Raw genomic sequence first — 7,500 nt, forward strand, 5'->3', positions numbered from 1 at the left:
GTGGCATAGGCCGACACCAGGGCCCATATCCTCACGAGCTATTAACTTTTACCTTTACAGTTACTATCAAAGTTAATAGTTTCAATTTATTAAGAGTAATAGCTATCCTCGTCAACTTTGAGTGTAAGTATTAGCAAATTCTGGCTACTATTATCTTCTTCTTCTTCTTTATGGCGGGTTCGTTGCTAAGGACGCCTCCGTGCAAAACGTAAACATCCGACATGAATTAAGTAAACATTTCAAAAGAAAAATAAAGAAAACATGTATAAATATACAACAAAAACATAATAAATGGCAAACACAAGAAAATATTGAGTTTTGTGGCAGATAGAAGCAGCCTCAAAGGCTGCTTTTACTTCGTCACTCGTCAATACCCTTATCTCCCCTCCTGCGTCACAACTTGCTCTGCTGAGATTCCCCGCACCATAACCACGTCATCTGCCCCAATGAGCACATGTACGGGCCGGAGAACCAGCGCAGAAAAGGAGTAGGTTTAATTGGTCGCCAGATTAAACAGTCTTCTTACATCAAATTCATGAAAAAAGATGTATAATCAGAGGGTGTTATGGGAAGAGTATCACCCCTGAGGGTAATAAGAGAGCGTGGACTGAAGTGGCAGAAGCTGAAACAAGGTTAGTAATCACATAGTCATGGTTCAATTAGCTTACAAACTAACCTAACCTAATCAATTGGGTATTTTTTGCATAATAACACAACCACTGACCTTCCAAACAGAACATACCTTTTCATTCTGTATCTGAATAGTTTCATTATGACCATTTATGCCACAACCCCATCTCCCTCAACAACCTAACATAACTAAACCTAACCATGTCAAATCTGCCCCGTCCTACCGAACACATCCTAACTTAACATGCCAAGTTTGTTGGGGGGGAAGAGGGGGTTGGTATAGATAGTTCAGGCATATTTGCCCTTTTTTTATTCTTTATTTATTTTTATTTGTTTATTATTTTTTTTATTGGGGGGGGGGGGGATGCTAGGCATGCCAGACTATGGACACTTTTACAAGTACTTTATGTCAAGACTATATGGGAATAGGTAGGTTTCGTGAGAATGGTAAAGTTAGATTAAAATAGTATATTTATAGCATTGGTCAAACAGATTATGGTGATATAATGTTAGATTGGAATGTACTCAAGATAATGAAATTAAGGTTAACGCTTTTATTTTTTTTTGTTACATACTCACATATTCATGATTCAAGTAACTTGCACACTAACCTAACCTCGTCAAATGGGTATTTTTGTATACGAACACAACCAGAGTTTCCAAACAGAACATACTTTTTCCTACTGCTCCACGTGAATAGCATCATCATGACCATTTCTGCTGCAACCCCCACTCCCTCAACAATCTAACATAACTAAACCAACTCCTGCTAAACCTGTCCTACCTAACACGTCCTAACCTAACATGGTAGGTCCACCACAGTCACCACCTACTTCATCGGAGTTAAGAGATGCCTTTCATAGGGCAGCAGTATAATTTTTTGATGCTGGGGCTGAATATTACTGCCTCAAGGCTATGATTTTGTCACTTTTTTTTTTTATTACTGAGGAGGTTAGGGTGGAAAGGGTGAAAAAAATGTCTGATGTTTTTCGACAAAAATGGTTAGCAAATTTATTCAAAGCCCAAAATTTACCAGAAAAAAAATTGTGTGCCTTTGTGAGTGGGTTCACTTGAGATTGGGCTCCAATACACCTCCGTGGTCTAGTGGTCAGCATGCCTGGCTTCTACGTGGGCCCGGGTTCGAATCCCGGCCCGGGCAGTTGGCGTGCAGCTCACCCAGCTAATCATCCTCCCTCTCGGGCTGGTCGATAAATGGCTACCTGGGGAAACCTGGGGAAACTGGTAACCTGGATGTCACACTGGCCCTGTGTCCCGGGGTAGTGGGCTCCCTCCCACCACAGGCTCAAGGGCCAATGTTACGGAGATGAGCACCGAGGCCACGCGCTGCTACAGCGTATGCCCCAACTTTACCTTTACCTGTATTGGCTCGACTGACAGAGATATGGCTTTGTATGTCGAAGGTCACTGGCTCAATCCCCACAGCCAGCACTCTCTAATTTGGATTTTTCTGAGTTACCTAGAGCCTAGATTAATTTCTCGGTGTTAAATGAGGAGATTTGCACCGACACCCAGTTGTGGGTGTTACAAGATACGTTGTTACAACCAGGGGCGTCATTTGGACTTCAAAAGTGGTAGGGACATTAGGGCAGACAGTTTTATATATATATATATATATATATATATATATATATATATATATATATATATATATATATATATATATATATATATATATATATATATATATATATATATATATATATATATATATATATATATATATATATACCAGCATTAGCTTATAACACCTTTAGGCACCGATCATATTTGTATTTCATGTAGTCTGTGATGCAGGCTGGATATTCATTAGCACCTAATAAGACTCATGCTGCTCTCCAGTGCTCTCTGATGCACTCACAATCAAAGATGTAGTATACCTCTATGGTAGCATTGAGTAATCTTAGGTCACTTGGTAAAGTGTTCACCTAAGTACGACCCGGGCTGACAACATAAACCTAAGCGAGTTTGCAAGCTGAGTGCTTAGAATATTGGCATAATAATAAAAGATGCTGAAAACTGGATTCCACTATTTTATTGAATATATGAGTAATCATATACTGAATTTGTAATGGAGGCAAGATAAAAAAGCTATGTTTTTCAGTGGTCATACCATGATCTCATGAAAATAAATAGGTTGACATATATAATTAATTACTACGTATTTTTGTTTGATGACCATTGCACGTCAATACCATAGCTTTGGTAGCATTGAGTAATCTTAGGTCACTTGGTAAAGTGTTCACCTAAGTCCGACCCAAGCTGACAACATAAACCTAAGCGTGTTTGCAAGCTGAGTGCTAATTGGCATAATAATAAAAGATGCTGAAAACTGGATTCCACTACTTTATTGAATATATGAGTAATTATATACTGAATTTGTAATGGAGCCAAGATAAAAAAGCTATGTTTTTCAGTGGTCATACCATGATCTCATGAAAATAAACAGGTTGACATATATAATTAATTACTGCGTATTTTGTTATGACGACTATTGCACATTAATACCATAGCTTTGAATCCAATGATGAATATCTTCAAGCAAGACACAAATAGCAACAGATTGGTTACCAATTCACTCAGTAAACACAATACTCCGGAAAAGTATACACTGAATTCACAATAAAGTTGTTTTTCCACTTGGAACTTTGTAAACAGAAACCAAGTAACCTCGTTTTACTTCACTCATAAGTCATGATGTACGCGATGTGGTCACCTCGACCTTTCGTTCCTCCTCCCTCACACTGGCAGACGTCACTAACAAGCTTTCTTACCACCATTATCTCAATACGAATAACCGGCAGGAGTAATTTGTTTTTCTAACTTGATTTTAAAGCAACAATAATTATAAATCATATTTTAAATTACATTTTAATGCAATTTTAATGTCATCTTTTTCATTTGCATGTGTGTACCTTTCTGCTACAAATAAAAGTTTTTTTCCCGTGTTTCGTTTTCCTTAACTCAAATATTTCACATTTTGATCAATAACAAAGGCATCAAACACTAATTATATGTTCAAGCTATGAAAGTTTTTTTTTTTCTGTTCACATAAACTGCTTCGTTTTCCTTTGGTGCCATTATTTTTACATGGTTGCAGTCTATCACTCCCACAACACCGGCAAGTTAAATTCTGCTTACTCTTCACGGATCTCCACCCTATCAAGGGGAGACTGGATAAACCTCCCGACTACCTACGGGGCACTGAGGGCGGCCAGAGTTTCCGCAATCACCCTGCTTACACTACTCTGGCATACCCCAAACTCATCACTTGAACACTGCAGCATTTTTCCTGTAGCCAAGTATCTTTAAGTCAAAATCGCTTTCAACCCCGGGGTGAGGAAATGCTCCCTTTGAAGTGGATCTTGTAGCTCTCTTCTCACCAAATCAGTCACATATTCCATTCCTGCACGGTCTAATATGCATCTCTTGACAAGGTCACCATCGTTATACAGTTCCAAAGAGTCCTTTCGGACTCTAAATTGCGGAGGTGGGCTGGGCGAGGAGCTCCGGCGGCAATGTTGATATGGATCAGGGTCTGGGATTCACTATTAACTTTACTATTAAGTGTTTAGAAGTCCTCGCCAGCACTCCCAAGTTAATACCGAAGTTAATAGTAGGTATTAGGCTAATAGTTGGTGAGGATACACTTTGAGAGTGAAGTTAATACCAAAGTCGAAAGTTCATACCAAGTTTAGTATTAATAGTTGACGAGGATACGGGCCCAGGTCGCCATCTTTTCTCTGAAGAGTTTGGCTCGGCTCGAGAGTATGCGCCAATATACACTCCACTTCAACCAGTCTAACGAGAAAGCGGGGGCCACGTATGGCGATGAGAAGGAGCCCAGCGGTGACGTCAAGTTCTTCCTCGAGAAAAACAGCGATGACAGGCAGAAATTCAACGAAAACCATTACTGCGTCATGCCTCTCAATCCACCTGGTGGGGCACAGGGGAACAAGCTTTTCTCGCTTGGCCAAGGTAAGCTTGACAACCTCTGTGAAGCGGAGAGAGCGCATATTCAAAGAATGAATGAAGTTGTGCACCTCGGTCAGTGTTTGAAGAGCGACCTTCACTTCCTTGACGTCACACGCCTTCGTCCGTAATAGATTATGCCGGTGGTTATAGTAGTGGATTGGCTTAGCCAGGGTGCACTTCTCCATGAGTACTGCGACACACCCTTTGAATTTTCCCATCATGGCACTTGCTCCATCGAAACCAAGTCCCCTGCACTTGGCCATGTCCAATCCGAGGTCTTCAACGGTGCACAAAAGGAGCCAGGCTAAACCTTTACCGGTGAGATCTTGGGCGTGCACAAAGGCAAGGAAGTCTTCCCTTATTTCCTCTTCGAAGTGCCGAATGATGATTGTGGCCTGAACTAAACTTCACTTTCTGCTCGCATGTGCGGAATGAGGTCACAAAGATTTTTCCAAGGCCTTTAAATCCTGCTCTGTAATATTCAATATACGATTCCGTAACTTAAATACTGAAAAAATAGAAAATCCTGAGTTCTCCAGAAATGAAACAGAAAGGTACCAGTTTTCGTATTGACGCTCTCAGAAAGTGGACATTTTAGCAGATGGGGGGGGGGGGGGGTCGTCCGACACCCCCGGCCCCCTGGGTACGGCGTACTACGGCCCTGTACGAGCATATAGATTGTTAGATGAGTGCGGGGCCCATAACAGGACGGGGCCCTGGCCCTGCAGGAAAGTGAAAAATTACATCAGACACCGAAACAAATTAAATCTTGCCTGAGCATCCCGTCCACCTCCGCATATTAAAGCCCAAGGAACCATAGAGGAGGATTTTTTTTTTAGTTTGGAGGACAGCGTCCAGACCTACCTAGCGGCGGCCGACTTCGCTCCCCAGCTCTCTAGCTTTTTAGGGGTATCTTTAATATATTTTATGTTTTCTCAATTCATGGGTATTTCAAATATTTTAGTTATCCTAATATTTTTTTTGGGGGGCCCGGGCCATCTGCCTCCCCAGCCCCGTATCCGCGCCTGCTTATGTCTACAGCCGACGACACATTCCGTAATATAGTTGCAGTACATTATAAGCGAGTCAGTTCTGTACCGACTATCCGCATACACTCGAAATTTACTGGGGGGACGGAGATTTTTTGGGGGGGCCCGGGCCCCCCTGTATCCGCCCCTGCGGGCGACTCCTTAAGAAACTGCACTCGGCGGGCATTGGAGCCAATCTGATTCGCGTGTTTCAGGTCACTGCTGATAGTGACTCCAAAATTAAGATCCTTTTCCTCCTGCGTCGCCTGCAGAGGTTTCCCATTCATGATGGAGGAGGAGGAGGAGGAGGAGGAGGAGGAGGGGATAGTTGAGGAATAGTAGGAGAGGGATTAGGAGGAGGAGGAGAAGGATGAGGGAGAGGAAGAGGAAGAAGAGGAGGAGGAAGAGAAATATAATGTTGTTAAGAAGGTGGGGTAAAGAAGACTAAAGGTAAAGAAGACTAAAGGTAAAGAAAAGTAAAATGAACAGATCGACGAAGATTTAAGAGGATGAGAAAAAAAGGAAAAGGAAGACGGTAGAGAATGGAGGGAAAGAGGAAGTGCACGGAAGGTAATGTGCGAGGTGAGGTGAAAGAGAGAGCATGGATTTTATAAGAAAGATGAAAGCACTGTAAAGAGAGAGAGGGGAAGTGTGGAGGTGAAATTTAGAGAGGAAGAAGAGGACAAATAGAGGAAAGATAAAACGCGAAATGTAGAAGAAAATAAAGGAGTGAGAATAAAGAAAGCGAGAGGATGTGAAATTTTAAGTCTCTCAACGTGAAGCAGAACATACGGTAGGAGTTACCTATGACAAGGAATAGAAGGAAGGAATGTAATGATTAATGAAGAATGTAAACAATGTCTCAAGGTTTTAAATGAAAGATAATAGTATGAATATAAAACGAAAATCATCAGTAATATTTTTATTTTTAAGAGTATAATTCAATGTTTCTAAGTGTTTTCCGAAAGTCTAATCCATGATATACCTTCTTTTCGTTGATGGATATGATGAAAACAATCAATTATATCGATTGACAAAAAAGATAAATCGCTGGATCTAAAAATTTAATATAAGAAACTATTTATTTTGTAGTTGTACTCTCTCTCTCTCTCTCTCTCTCTCTCTCTCTCTCTCTCTCTCTCTCTCTCTCTCTCTCTCTCTCTCTCTCTCTCTCTCTCTCTCTCTCTCTTACCTACGTCTATATCACTATATCAATCTAGATTTCTCATTTTCTTTTGTTTATTTTTATTACAAGAAAGAAGGTACAACAAGGGAAGAAAAATGAAACAGAAAATTCTGCTGACCAGGCTCTTTGATCTATCCACCCATCTTCATGCACACTGCAGTTATACCTCAATTTAATTTTGATAATAATTATAAACCAATCCATCCCTTCCTACATATTCTCTCATTTTTTACAAACACACGTCACCCCACAATTACATTCTCCACCCCTTCAGCTACCTTTTCCTAACACGCATTTCACCCAAAATTTAAAGTCTATGCTTCTGTACCAGCAACCACATTCACATATATACATATCAACTCATCCTACACTTATCCACACACCTACTTAATCCACCTTTTCATATACACACAGATATACACAAAGATACATACCTCATGACCCTGACTCATCTTTCGATAAACCCATCACATCCCCTATTCACACAAGAATCCCACACTCATTGTCCACCTCAAATGAAAATTGTGTCCACTTCTAGTTTCTCTGATCTCATCCAGCCAAGAAAAATCCATCCGTCCATCATGAACTCTCGCGTCATCAACTTCATCCATCAATCTGTCTTTACCTAACAATCACCTACCGTTCACACATACTAATCATATG

At 40.8% G+C, this 7,500-nt stretch overlaps 1 protein-coding gene and 1 long non-coding RNA gene across 2 annotated transcripts in view; one reads left to right on the forward strand and one right to left on the reverse strand.

Moving 5' to 3' along the window:
- LOC127005758 (glutamate receptor 1-like) overlaps positions 1-7,500 on the reverse strand; it is a 76,549-nt gene that overhangs the window by 45,958 nt on the left and 23,091 nt on the right. The gene's annotated exons all lie outside the window — the stretch shown is intronic.
- On the forward strand, positions 2,612-3,593 carry LOC127005571 (uncharacterized). The gene is made up of 2 exons (XR_007758721.1): positions 2,612-2,784; positions 3,098-3,593. It is a non-coding gene; the product is annotated as an uncharacterized LOC127005571 (long non-coding RNA).

Source organism: Eriocheir sinensis, chromosome 30 (assembly GCF_024679095.1).
Source record: "Eriocheir sinensis breed Jianghai 21 chromosome 30, ASM2467909v1, whole genome shotgun sequence".
Taxonomy (NCBI): Eukaryota; Metazoa; Arthropoda; class Malacostraca; order Decapoda; family Varunidae; genus Eriocheir; species Eriocheir sinensis.